This window comes from Stomoxys calcitrans, chromosome 5 (assembly GCF_963082655.1).
Source record: "Stomoxys calcitrans chromosome 5, idStoCalc2.1, whole genome shotgun sequence".
Lineage (NCBI taxonomy): Eukaryota > Metazoa > Arthropoda > Insecta > Diptera > Muscidae > Stomoxys > Stomoxys calcitrans.
The window spans coordinates 129,004,443-129,019,670 of record NC_081556.1 but is presented as its reverse complement, the minus strand read 5'-3'; the positions used below and the strand labels follow the sequence as shown (position 1 = coordinate 129,019,670).

The 15,228-nt window shown below is 41.5% G+C and overlaps 1 protein-coding gene across 1 annotated transcript in view; it reads right to left on the bottom strand.

Annotated features, from left to right (window-relative positions):
* The window catches only part of LOC106080962 (Bardet-Biedl syndrome 4 protein homolog), a 75,960-nt gene that overhangs the window by 47,706 nt on the left and 13,026 nt on the right, over positions 1-15,228 (bottom strand). The gene's annotated exons all lie outside the window — the stretch shown is intronic.

The following is a 15,228-nucleotide window of genomic DNA, read 5'->3' as shown; positions in this document are numbered from 1 at the left end:
GGCGAAATCGGATAATAAATGCGGCTTCTATGGGCCTTAGACCTCAAATCGGTTGAAGGATCTTTATGGAGGCTTTATCAAAATATTCTCCTATCTAGACCAAATTCGATACGAGTGTCGTATGTCCTGCGACAACTCGCTGTGCCAAATTTCAACGAAATTAATACCTAATTGTGCCTTTTATGGGCCTTCGACCTCAAATCGGGCCTTCGACCTCGATACGAAATCCGAGAATCTTGAGTCAATTTACGGTGCCAAATTTCATCGCGATTCGTTAATAAATGCGTTTTTTCTATTGGCCTTAGCCTTTAAATCGGGGATTGTTCTTTATAGAGGTTATAATCATGATATTCATCGTTAGATACTATTTATATTCGATTTAAGTGTCGTGGGTCCTAAGACAACTAACTGTGTCAAATTTCAGTGAAATCGGATAATAAATGCGGCTTCTATGGGCCTTAGACCTCAAATCGGCAGATCTGTTTATACGGGGGCTATATCGTCCTATCTAGACCATATACGTTACGGATGTTAAGGGTGACAAAAGAACCCAGAAAGAAGTTATGTGCTATATAAGTTTGAAATGTCGGGAGGGGGGCTGACCCTCCCCTCAGGTTGGCACCTCCAACCCCAAAGTAACATGTACACATCAAAGAGCCACCCCAAATGTTACACGTACACTGATCGGGACAATACGGGACTCAAATTAAACGTATTTAAGAGTAGAATACTGTAACGTTTCAAATTACATATGCCAGTACATAGTTACTCTTCATTCCGCGCTATCCCCCGCGCTATCTCCCTTTCTATCAATCGTGCATTCTTTGTGCATACTCTTTTCCCACCTACGATTTGTGTTGCCGATACATACGTTTTGTTGATTTCTCGGCTACTTCATACCATCATACGAACCTGCTTTGTATGGGCTTGTGACTACTCCCCGAATACCTACTCCTGATTCGATCAGACACACACACACACATACACGGCTTGTCTTTGCTGGTATAGCCATAACAACTCCGCTAATGAGTTCTGCAAACAATCAATGTGGAGACCATTGAGTGTTGGTAAGACATTGGGTGTTTATTTCATTGTTTGTTTTGTTTTCCAATACTAGACATAATTCTCAATCAAACGGTTTTCGTTAGTTCTTTTAAAGTCCCTGGTGCTAACAAAGACACTTAGCTTGCATCTGCGCTTTGCTCGCATCCGCGCTTTGCTCGCATCAGCGCTTTGCTCGCATCCGCGCTTTGCTCGCATCCGCGCTTTGCTCGCATCCGCGCTTTGCTCGCATCCGCGCTTTGCTCGCATCCGCGCTTTGCTCGCATCCGCGCTTTGCTCGCATCCGCGCTTTGCTCGCATCCGCGCTTTGCTCGCATCCGCGCTTTGCTCGCATCCGCGCTTTGCTCGCATCCGCGCTTTGCTCGCATCCGCGTTTTGCTCGCATCCGCGCTTTGCTCGCATCCGCGCTTTGCTCGCATCCGCGCTTTGCTCGCATCCGCGCTTTGCTCGCATCCGCGCTTTGCTCGCATCCGCGCTTTGCTCGCATCCGCGCTTTGCTCGCATCCGCGCTTTGCTCGCATCCGCGCTTTGCTCGCATCCGCGCTTTGCTCGCATCCGCGCTTTGCTCGCATCCGCGCTTTGCTCGCATCCGCGCTTTGCTCGCATCCGCGCTTTGCTCGCATCCGCGCTTTGCTCGCATCCGCGCTTTGCTCGCATCCGCGCTTTGCTCGCATCCGCGCTTTGCTCGCATCCGCGCTTTGCTCGCATCCGCGCTTTGCTCGCATCCGCGCTTTGCTCGCATCCGCGCTTTGCTCGCATCCGCGCTTTGCTCGCATCCGCGCTTTGCTCGCATCCGCGCTTTGCTCGCATCCGCGCTTTGCTCGCATCCGCGCTTTGCTCGCATCCGCGCTTTGCTCGCATCCGCGCTTTGCTCGCATCCGCGCTTTGCTCGCATCCGCGCTTTGCTCGCATCCGCCGTCACCGCATACGCCAGACCCGAACCCACAACCGAAAACGATGATCTGGAGGTCAACTAGGCCAGCTCTCAGATTACATAAGGAGCGTCCGACAACAAATCGCCCGCTATCTTTCCCAAACACCTTTTATTGCCCGCAGCGGGACTTGACGCCTTCCATCAACGCCCACCGAAAGTTTCCGATCAACTGTAAATCGACTGTCGTCGGCAGCCGCACTGACCAAACAAGGGGGCCTTGAACTTGCGAGAGCCTTGCCGTCGACCCTACCCCAGTTTAACCCACATTGATACCCTCAAACTCAACCATCATCCAAGAAATGCTGTTATAACTGAACGCTCCTTAGCAAGAGCCGAAGGCGATAACCTACTCAATATTCGCCACGATGTCATACATATAAAGGGCGATTTTTTTGAGGTTAGGATTTTCATGCATTAGTATTTGACAGATCACGTGGGATTTCAGACATGGTGTCAAAGAGAAAGATGCTCAGTATGCTTTGACATTTCATCATGAATAGACTTACTAACGAGCAACGCTTGCAAATCATTGAATTTTATTACCAAAATCAGTGTTCGGTTCGAAATGTGTTCAAATTTTGACAAATTTTGTTCAGCGATTAGGCTCATTTCTGGTTGAATGGCTACGTAAATAAGCAAAATTGCCGCATTTGGAGTGAAGAGCAACCAGAAGCCGTTCAAGAACTGCCCATGCATCCCGAAAAATGCACTGTTTGGTGTGGTTTGTACGCTGGTGGAATCATTGGACCGTATTTTTTCAAAGATGCTGTTGGACGCAACGTTACGGTGAATGAACACATTTCGAACCGAACACTGATTTTGGTAATAAAATTCAATGATTTGCAAGCGTTGCTCGTTAGTAAGTCTATTCATGATGAAATGTCAAAGCATACTGAGCATCTTTCTCTTTGACACCATGTCTGAAATCCCACGTGATCTGTCAAATACTAATGCATGAAAATCCTAACCTCAAAAAAATCACCCTTTACTTAACACAAGTAGACCGCCCCATCACAAAAAGTAACCCCAACTGGACATGTTGCCAGATCGGCGTGATATGCGGATTAATTAAAAAGTATTCGAGAATGGATAAAACATTTATTATCCGAATTCGGCACAAAGTGTGTGGGGCCGCACCGCATCCAATATACCTCCCTCATGGAAAAAATCATTGGAAGAAGAGTACGAATCATTTATTAATATGAGGCATCAAGGATGAGGGAAACCGTCAGACCTAGAAAAAATCCAAAATCTGTCTATTGGTTAAACGAGTCTTTGGATGTATAGTACGAATCTAATATTTATATTAAGTTCCAGGTATCTGTGGGGCCTAAAACAAACATACAGGACGGCCGAGACAATAAGAGACTCAAATAATAGGAGTTTTAGGTTAATCTGAATTTGGGCACATGTGCTCCAAATGCCCCAAAAACAGACCTGTCAATATGGGACAAAAGTAAGCACTTTGAGACCTAAGCACGAAATATACATCCACATTTTGTTAAGGTTGATGAAGCTGGGGGTTAAACGGACCCTTAGTCTTTTCCAAATTTTCAAGAGAGCCAGACTCTGAGATAAGCCAAATTTTGTTTGCTCTCTAATAATAATCTAGAAACTAAAATGTATGCAAATATGGATCTAGTGTATGAGCGGAGTAAAAAACAAGCCTGATCTGAGAGAAGAAAACAAATCTGATTCAGTTTTTTGGCAAATTGTTGGGGAAGCCGCTCATATCAAAATGCCATTCCTTGTATTGTTACAGTACTTGGAGCTGCGCGGGCCTGGTTCAACTAGTTTTTATACAAATCTGAATTATTTCTGGTGTCCAAAGACTAAATTGACTGTCTCTTAAATGTATATTTTAATTGCTTCTGGGTCTGATAAGAACTGTCTTGTATTGCAAAATTCTTGGTATGAACTCGGATTTACAGATCGGATGTATCAAAACGATACATCCCAATAAACTTCACTAAGTATATTTATTATTGTCTCTTGCATAAATTGTTCGTCCTTTGTTGCAAATTTTTTGTTTACTTAACTTATCATTCACACAGATAAGTGTGAGCATTCATTCACACAGTAGTGGCAACATCTTAATAGTGAAATTTCTGAAGAGCATTGTGTGAAGTCACAGTATTTGGTTGGTATATTTCAATTGTGCGGAGAAAATAAATGTGGTTTTCGATAAGGCTTTAATTTGAATCCACAGCAATAACTTTGTCACAAACCATCTATTGTATATTTAGAAATATTTTTAAATTTCTGGCTCAAAAAATTTTTAAGATTAAATATAAACTTTTTTATAATTTGTTTTTTTATTTCCGTTTTAGCGATTTTTAACCGCGAGACACATTCAAGGTAAGTGTTTATTATATTATATTTAAGTATGACAGTTGTATTTATTTCGTCATTCCATTTGTAACCAGTGTTGCCAATAGAAAAAATTATTTCCTACCAAAATTTAAGAAAAATCCTACCAGACGCGATCAAAACCTACCAAATGTTCTACAAACCAAGAATGCGGTATATGTTTTTATATCCACCATTTTAAACCGTATAAAGTATATATCGGCTTAATAATAAAATGACCCAAATCAATATAGTCCAAATTGGCGTTTTTTATACCCTCCACCATAGGATGGGGGGGTATACTAATTTCGTCATTCTGTTTGTAACTACTCGAAATATTCGTCTGAGACCCCACAAAGTATATATATTCTTGATCGTCGCGACATTTTATGTCGATCTAGCCATGTCCGTGCGTCTGTCCGTCTGTCTGTCGAAAGCACGCTAACTTCCGAAGGAGTAAAGCTAGCCGCTTGAAATTTTGCACAAATACTTCTTATTAGTGCAGGTCGGTTGGTATTGTAAATGGGCCATATCGGTCCATGTTTTGATATAGCTGCCATATAAACCGATCTTGGGTCTTGACTTCTTGAGCCTCTAGAGTGCGCAATTCTCATCCGATTGGAATGAAATTTTGCACGACGTGTTTTGTTATGATATCCAACAACTGTGCCAAGTATGATTCAAATCGGTCCATAACCTGATATAGCTGCCATATAAACCGATCTTGGGTCTTGACTTCTTGAGCCTCTAGAGTGCCCAATTCTTATCCGATTTAACTGAAATTTTGCACGTAGTGTTTTGGTATTACTTTCAACAAGTAAGTATGATCTAATCCGTTCATATTGTTATGATATCCAATAACTGTGCCAAGTATGGTTCAAATCGGTTTATAATCTGGCATAGCTGTCATATAAACCGATCTTGGATCTTGACTTCTTGAGCCTCTAGAGGGCGCAATTCTTATCCGATTTAACTGAAATTTTGCACGTAGTGTTTTGGTATTACTTTCAACAAGCAAGTATGATTCTAATCCGTTCATAATCTGGTATAGCTGTTATATAAACCAATCTTGGATCTTGACTTCTTGAGCCAATTGAACGCGCAATTCTCATCCGATTTGGCTGAAATTTTGCATAAGGTGTTTTGTTATGACTTCCAATAACTGTGCTTAGTATGGCGTAAATCGATAAAGAACCTGATATAGCTACCATATAAACCGATCTGGGATCTTGACTTTTTGATCCTCTAGAGGGCACAATTCTCATCCGATTTGGCTGAAATTTTGTACAACAGCTTCTCTCATGACCTTCAATATACGTGTTTAATATGGTCTGAATCGACCAAAAGCTTGATACAGCTCCCATATAAACCTATCTCCCGATTTTGCTTCTTGAGCCCCTACAAGGCGCAATTCTTATCCGAATGAACTGAAATATTACACAATGACTTCTACAATGTTCAGCATTCATATCTGGTCCAAATCGGACTATAACTTGTTCCGTTTATTCTCGAAGACAAATGTCGGATGCACCTGCGCTCAAAATTTCAGGTGGTTACAATTACAAATAACGTCTTCCGAGGCGTCGATCTCTTGATACCACCGACAGATTTCATCATTCCTGATGCTATTGTAATACGAGACATATGTTTACATTACTTATTATAATGCCGATAAATATACTCAGTGCCTTTTCCATTGACAACATCTATGTTCGATTTCGAGCGTTCATCCCACAAAAGCTTTGTTTGTTCACATCCAGCTGTTTAATTCCAGCTATTTAACCATGTATCCTTATAACGGTTCTTAATTCCATGGAAAATTTTCAATCTCGCAAGCATGTCCATTTCCTATGATATCCTTATAAAGACAATTTAAAATATCTCGACAGCGACCCAAAACCTTGAATCTTATACTCGTGCCAACTAAAACCTTCAATGCTTCATGACTATCGCTGTAAATACAAATGGTAGATCGATCTATACCTCAGGATAGTACAATCTCTGCTGCTCTAATTCTCGCAAAGACCTCTGCCTAGAAAATGTTACAGTGAATACGCATTCGCAAAGAGACGTTGATGTCAAGTTTACTGCAATATATGCCACAACCTGTCCCATTCTCCATCTATGATCCATCTTTAAATATATTAATGTCCGTACACCTAATTCGACCCTTTAGCCATTCCGTCAGAGTCGGTATACTATTGGGTTGCCCAAAAAGTAATTGCGGATTTTTTAAAAGAAAGTAAATGCATTTTTAATAAAACTTAGAATGAACTTTAATCAAATATACTTCTTTTACACCTTTTTTCCAAAGCAAGCTAAAAGTAACAGCTGATAACTGACAGAAGAAAGAATGCAATTACAGAGTCACAAGCTGTGAAAAAATTTGTCAACGCCGACTATATGAAAAATTCGTCAATTAGCCAACTCCAAAGTTACCCTTTTCGTCGTGTGTAGTTCGAACTGCGGAATCGTTCTCTTCCTTTTGAACAAGACCAGTTCCGTCTTGCTAGGATTCACCCTAAGGCCGCAATTTGGACGAATACAATTGCAAACAAAAGAGCTATAATGATTTTTATAAGAGATCTATGTCAAGTTTTTCTACTCCTGTAAAGTAATAAAAAATGGAGCCAGGCCTTTTTATACCCACAACCGAAGAATGGGGGTGTATTCATTTTGTCATTCCGTTTGCAACACATCGAAATATCCATTTCCGACCCTATTGGGTATATATATTCTTGATCAGCGTAAAAATCTAAGACGATCTAGACATGTCCGTCCGTCTGTCTGTTGAAATCTCGCTACAGTCTTTAAAAATAGAGATATTGAGCTGAAACTTTGAACAGACTCTTTGTTTGCCCATAAGCAGGTTAAGTTCAAAGATGGGCTATATCGGACCTTATCTTAATATAGCCCCCATATAGACCGATCGGCCGATTTAGGGTCTTAGGCCCATAAAAGCCACATTTAGTAACCGATTTTGCTGATATTTGGGATAGTGAGTTGTGTTAGGCACCTCGACATCCTTCGTCAATTTGCCTCAGATCGGTCCAGATTTGGATATAGCTGCCATACAGATCGATCCTCCGCTTTAGGGTTTTAGGCCCATAAAAGCCACATTTATTATCCGATTTTACTGAAATTTGGGGCAGTGAGTCGACATCTTCCTTCAATTTGGCCCTGATCAGTTCAGATTTGTATTGGGTTGCCCAAAAAGTTATTGTCGGTAATATAGTAGTAATATAGTCGGCGTTGACAAATTTTTTTAACGGCTTGTGACTCTGTAATTGCATTCTTTCTTCTGTCAGTTATCAGCTGTTACTTTTAGCTTGCTTTGTGTGCGAAATTTTGTTTGGCGTCAATTTTAATATGGGTACCACATGTATTGAAAGAAATTCATTTAACAAACCGAATCAACGCTTGTGATATGCACCTTAAACGCAATGAATTCGATCCGTTTTTAAAACGAATCATAACTGGAGATGAAAAATGGATTGTTTACAACAACGTTAGTCGAAAACGATCATGGTCCAAGCATGGTGAACCAACTCAAACCACTTCAAAGGCTGATATCCACCAAAAGAAGGTTATGCTCTCTGTTTGGTGGGATTGGAAGGGTGTGGTATATTTTGAGCTGCTTCCAAGGAACCAAACGATTAATTCGGATGTTTACTGTCAACAATTGGACAAATTTAATACAGCCATCAAGGAGAAGCGACCAGAATTGGTCAATCGTAAAGGTGTTCTATTCCACCAGGACAACGCTGGACCGCACACATCTTTGGTCACTCGCCAAAAACTGAGTGAGCTTGGCTGGGAACTTTTGATGCATTCACCATATAGCCCTGACCTTGCACCATCAGACTACCATTTATTTCGATCTTTGCAAAACTCCTTAAATGGTAAAACTTTCGGCAATGATGAGGCTATAAAATCGCACTTGGTTCAGTTTTTTGCAGATAAAGGCCAGAAGTTCTATGAGCGTGGAATACTAAATTTGCCAGGAAGATGGCAAAAGGTTATCGAACAAAACGGCAATTATATATTTGATTAAAGTTCATTCTAAGTTTTATTAAAAATGCATTTACTTTCTTTTAAAAAATCCGCAATTACTTTTTGGGCAACCAATACTTTCGGTGACCGACCTATGATATCGATGTCGTCGACATAGGCGAGTAGCATGTGTTCTCTTGTGATTAGTGTCCCATATCTATTCACATCGGCATCTCGTATAATCTTCTCCAACAGGATATTAAAGAGATCACACGATAGGCTCTCTCCTTGTCTGAAACCTCGTTTGGTATTAAATGGTTCGGAGAGATTCTTTCCTATTCTTACTGAGGAACGCGTATCAGCAAGTGTCATCCTGCAGAGTTTTATTAATTTTGCAGGGATACCAAATTCAGACATGGCTTCAAATACGTTTGAACATAAAGGAGTATCGAAGGCGGCTTTGTAGTCAACAAAGAGATGGTAGGTGTTGATTTGTCATTCTCGGGTCTTTTCCAGGATTTGGCACAGTGTGAATATCTGATCCAGGGTGGATCATTGATAGGGTCCAATTATCTCATTTACTTTAGGTTTCAATCTTTTACACAGTACGCTCAAGAGTATCTTGTATGCGATGGGGAGGAGACTTATTCCTCTGTAGTTGCCACATTCCGTCTTGTCTCCTTTCTTGTGTACGGGACACAGTATGCTGAGGTTGCAATTATCGGGTATTCGTTCTTCTAGCCAGATTGCGCAGATAAGCTGATGCATACGCCTTATCAGCTAGTCGCCTCCGGTCTTAAATAGTTCTGCGGGTAACCCGTCGGCTCCTGCTGCTTTGTTGTTCTTTAGTCGGGTCACTGCTAGTTGGACCTCATTCTGACTAGGAGGTAAACTTTGTCTACCATCATCAGGGACTGGTTTTGCGGTATCTTCTTCGCCGCCAACGTCGGACACTAGCAGTTGGGTAAAATTATTTCTAAAGACGAAATTTCACCATAACCTTCTTTAACGACAAAATTTTTTTATTGTATTTTTTTTATTTCACTAACATTTTTATGAAAAAGTCATTGAAAATTTCTTTGCAGACAACACATAATTAAAAATTTTCTCTAAAAACAAAATATCGATGAAATTATCTCTAAGAAAAATTTGCCCTGAAATTTTGACTGTTTGGAGTCTTCACACTCTCTTCTTTCTATGTACGAAATATCCATAAATAAGAAAAATTTCTACCTTGAATTAGGTTAGGTTAGGTAAGGTAAGGTCAAGTAATGTTAGGTTGAAAAGAGGGTGCGTATATTAATCTGCCCTTGGGACATACACCTAAGCTTATTGTGCGCCCTAAATACTTAAAACAACAGTAACCTCGAAAAAGAAAATCTAAGTTAGGAATTCCGTACTACATACAAAATCCTTAATTGTTTTCCATGCGACGCCCCTAAGTTGGTTCATGTCTGATATTATGTCCCCACCTAAGTTTCGGTATCTGTTAGCAGCGAAAGCCAGGCAATAGCATAGGAAATGCTTCAACGTCTCACCATCTTGCCGCACCCATTTTGCAAAAGTGGGCTCGTATTACTTCCTTTCAGTAATAGCCTCGTCTTCTAACGATCTGGATTCCCCATAGAATTTTTTGTCCTCCTACCGACAGTTTCACTGTTGCACAGGGCTACATGCGCATTCGTCGCCCACGCCCTTAAGTCGGACTGTTTCGACCCGAAAGGCTTCGGGTTCATCAAGTTTATTGAAGGCAGTTCTTTGGCCTTTACTGCCACTATGCCACTATGGCCCGGCACCCAAACGTTGCGGATCGTTCCATCCTCAGAGAAGGCGTTAAAATTCTTTTTACATTCCAAGACAATTCGTGATCTTACCGTCCTGGTTGTTATTGCCTTTATGGCAATTTTACTGTCCGTAAAGATGTTCATACTAGACATTTTCGTGTTAACACCAAACCACCTCACGCATTCCGTGATCGCCCGGATCTCCGCCTGCAGGACCGTATTATGGTCAGGCAGTCTAAAACAGATCTCAGTTCCAGGGTTCTCAATTTAGACCCCCAGCCCCACTCAATCCTCTAGATTTGTTACATCCATCTACATGGCAATACCCGGGTTACGTCAATTCAAGACTGTGTCGCTGGCTTCAGTGCCTCGCACTCATCGATAATTGTCGTCTTCCAGATTTCCTATCGTCGCCTCGATTATACCGCAATGGTAGGCTCTCTCAACTTGTTGTATTATCCTTACGATGCACTTTTTCTCCATCGCAGTCCACCAAACTACTGAGGTGTAAGAAAGTATCGGTCTAATCATGCTCCTGTGGAGCCAGTGGACTATCCTCCCACTCAGGCCCCATTTCGAGCCTACGGCCCGTCTACATAGTGCTCAACATCTGTGAACCTTCTTGGTACGCTCCTGAATGTGACACTTCCAATTCCATTTCTGTCCAAGATCACACCTAAGTATTTGACCTTGTCAGATATCGAAATTGTTTTATTAAGGAAACGTGGTGTGTTAAATAGGCCCACCTTCGTCTTGCTCGTGAACAGGCAGATTTCAGTCTTCTCTGGGTTAACGTTGTGACCTCTAAAATTTATTCCTTATTTTCATGGCTTTTCTTCATGAAAATTTAATTTTCGTATATATTCGTCGGTTCTCTGTAAAAATGTCTTTAGAATGATGCCCATTTCATAAAAATCCATTCAGCCGTTTGGCCGTAATATGTCCTACAATATCGCCTTTATAGAACCCTTGGCCGTTTAATAATATGTATGTGTGTAATTACCATGAATAATTGTTCAGTATGGTTCCAGTATAGCGAACACTGTGAAATAGGAAGCCCCTGTTGAACCTTAAAGACGATATTGCGGTGGCCAAGCATTGTGGTTCATTGTGGTTAACCGAAGTTAATAAAATATCCTTGAGGACAATATATTTCCTTGTTGCTCCACAATGTCCCCAGCCATATTGAAATCCTTAAATGCCCTTTAAGTAACATCTTTATTTTGGACAAGAGAGAAAGTGAGCGAGATAAATAGGCTTCAATAAATTAGTTCTTTGCCCACCGATACCATTGTCGTCATAGTGATGGCAATTCTCATGGCCTTCTCATGGATTGACATTTTGAGAACAGTTGTCCCCAAACCAGCTCCCCCGTTCCCTCAACATCAAAAATAAATCTAAATTGTGATGTAGTTTATCATTGGCCTCATGCCGCACAACAAATAAATCCCAGTTGAATGCGTAAATAAAAGCTGCAAAAACAGCTACTCCTTTTTCGTCTTGATTCACCATATCGTCCATTCATCATGGTTGCTCTTAGAGACCGAGTGCAATAATACAAAGCAACGTATGGCCAACGCAAACGTAGACACAACTTTATGTTACATTGCAATTTGTCCACAAATTTATTATTGTTCTTGTTGTTGATATTGGTGCCGTTCGTGCCCCGCTTACGAGACAGGACAATGCCATTATATTTTATCACATGATAAATGATACTTGTTTATGGTAAAAAGAATCCTTTTTGCTTGCTTGCTCACCCAGTGTTTGTTATTTTGACTTTTATTTATTTACAATCTATCCACATCTGAGAAAACATGATTGCCCCAAATATTTTTAACCCAGTTAAATGTATATGGAGAAGAGGTATCGACAAAGTGGGAAAGTATTACAAATTTAAGAAATTCAATATCAAAGATAGTTTTGCGATTTAAGTTTAACCCAAAATTTTCCATAAAGCGAAAGATAATCCTTTAGGAGCATTGTGGTGTAATTAATATGCTCTCTATAGAGAAGGTGCAGTATACGCACTGGTGGATGTATTAGAGAAGTACAAGATGTATTAGATGGATGTATTAGAGTAGTACAAGATGTATTAGATGGATGTATCAGAGAAGTACAAGAAGTACAGACGGAATGACATAACGATCAAGAATATATGTACTTTTTGGGGTCTCAGAGGAATATTTCGAGGAGTTACAAACAGAATGACGAAATTAGTATACCCCCATCCTATGGTGGAGGGTATAAAAACGGACCCTCCTAATGTTGACGACCCATGAAAACTAAAAAAGGACCATGATTTGCTGATCTGCACCTGGAATGTCCGCACTCTCTATAGAGAAGGTGCAGTATACGCACTGGCGGATGTATTAGAGAAGTACAAGGCAGATATTACCGTCGTACAGGTAGTGCGATGGACTGGGAATGGCGTCACAACAACACCAAACAGTGACGAACTATACTACACCTGCCATAATACAAGGTTTGAATTTGGCTGCGGATTTGTGGTTAGTCGGAGACTGAAACGCTTTGTCTCAAGCTTTCCTCCGGTGAATGAGAGGCTAGTTACAATCCGCATAAATGCCAAATTTCTTCAACATTAGCCTTATTTGTGTCCATGCCCCGACGAAAGACAAGTACGAGCAGGCCAAGGATATTTTCTACTAGCGCCTAGAGAGAATATGACCGCTGAAACTAAAATCGTTCTGAGAGATTTTAATGCGAAGATAGGGAAGGAAGACAACATTAGTCCAACAGTCGAAACGTCCAACTGTCCACGACATAACGTCCGGTAATTGGTTGAGGCTGATAGATTTTGCCGCGGCAAAAAACATGGCACCAGATTTCAACATAAAAATATTCACAAAGCCACATGGCTGTCACCCGATCAAAACAGGAGGAACCAAATTAATCACGTTGTGATAGATGGTAGGCATTCACCCAGCGTGTTGGATGTACGATCGATCCATGGAGCGAATGTAGGTTCGTATCATTACCTTGTTGCAGCAAAGGTTCGCACCCGTTTGAACATGGCGAGGAAAGTACGGAAGCTGGACATTGGAAAGCTGCAAACACAACAGATGGCAACGGCATACTTCACTCGACTAATCCAACTGCTTGATGAAAACACTCCTTGTTCCGATGATATAATGGCGAAGTAGCAAATCATTGGCCACTCTTTGGAAAATGCCGCGAAATCCGTACTTGGGTACCGGAAGCCTCCTTCAAGAAGCCCATGGTATGACCAAAAGTGTCGAGATGCTACTGAAGCCAAAAATGTGGCGTATAGAGCAACCCTGCTTTCAGTAAAAACGCGGAGAGGTATCAGGAGAAAAGGACCGAGGAGGAACGTCTATTTCGAAGAAAGAAAAAGGGAATGAAAAGACTCTCGGCTGTACTGTGTGAAAGATTAAAACCTGAAGGCAATGAGAAAATCGGGCCCTATCTATGCGGCTTTAGACCTGGTAAATCCACCCTAGACCAGATATTCCCAATGCGCCAAATCCTGATAAAGACCCGAGAAGGACAAATCAACACCTACCATCTCTTTGTTGACTGGAAGAAAATATGGCAACAGACATAGATAGCATGCTGAGGATATGGGAAAGACATTTTATCCAACTGCTAGTGTCCGACGTAGGCGGCGAAGAGGATACCGCAGAACTAATCCCTGATGATGGTGTATAATGTTTACCTCCTAGTCCGAATGAGGTCCAAGAAGCAGTGACCCGACTAAAGAACAACAAGGCAGCAGGAGCCGACGGGTTACCCGCTGAACTATTTAAGACCGTATGCGACATGCTGGTAAGGCGTACGCATCAGCTTGTCTGCATAATCTGGCTAGAAAAACCATACCCGATTGTTTTAACCTCAGCATACTATGCCCTATACACAAGATATTCACACTGCGCCGAATCCTGTAGTCCGAGAAGGACAAATCAACACCTAACATCTCTTTGTTGACTACAAAGCTGCTTTCGATACTTCTTTACGTTCTACGTTCTTACGTTCTATATATTTACTTGGTGGGTTTTGGGGGTGGGGCAACCCCCCTAGGCACCCCACCCGAAATTTGGATACCAAATTTTTGTTTTTATATTACTATAAGAGGGCACACAAAATTTCGCTTAAATCGCAGCACCCATCTCCGAAATCAGGCTTTTCTGAAAATTATGGCTAGGGAGAGGGTCCGCCCCCCCCCTTCTGATATCAAAAAATGTAGTACCCTATTTTCACCACGAGATCAATGTGAACCATCTGTGCAAATTTAAAGAAAATTGGTTCAGCCGTTTTTGAGTCCATTCTGGAGGTAAACCCCTTCCCAAAAACACCCCCAAACAGTGCTTATTCAACGATCATGGCAATATGGGACTCAAATAAAAGGTATTTGAGAGTAGAATACAAATCTAATATTCAAATGTGGGACCAGGTGTTTGGAGGGCCACCCCTCCCCAAAACACCCACAAAGAGGACAAATTTACCAACAATAACAATATGGGGCTCAAATGAAAGGTATTTGGGTAAAGCACGAATCTGATAACCACATTCGGAAAAAGGTGTCTATGGGGCCATCTCACTCCCATAACAGTAGAGAAGTAGAGAACGATGCTGATATGTTTTCAGGGCTAACTCTTTGAGGGCAAACCCACTCCCCAAACACCCCTAAATCGGACATATTTACCCAATATGGCAATATGGGGCTCAAATGAAAGGTATTGTGGAGTAGAGCTCGAAATTGATACCCACTTAAGAGTCCGAGTTTCTAGGGGTCCACCTCTTCCCCAAAGAGGACAAATTTACCGACCATGGCAATATGGGGCTCAAATTAAAGGTATTTGAGATTAGAAAACGAATTTGATATCCAACTTTGTGGATATAAAATTCGTCTCATCCCATAAACCCCCCCTAAACCAATCGTAACATGACGTTTAAATAAATGGTATTTGAGGGTGGAGCACAATGCTGATATTTTATCAGGGCTAAGTCTCTGGGGGACAACCCCACCCCAAAAACACCCCTAAATCGGACCTACATATTGACCGACCATGACAATATGGAGCTCAAATGCAAAAGTAAGTGGACAAAGAGCACGGAATTGATACC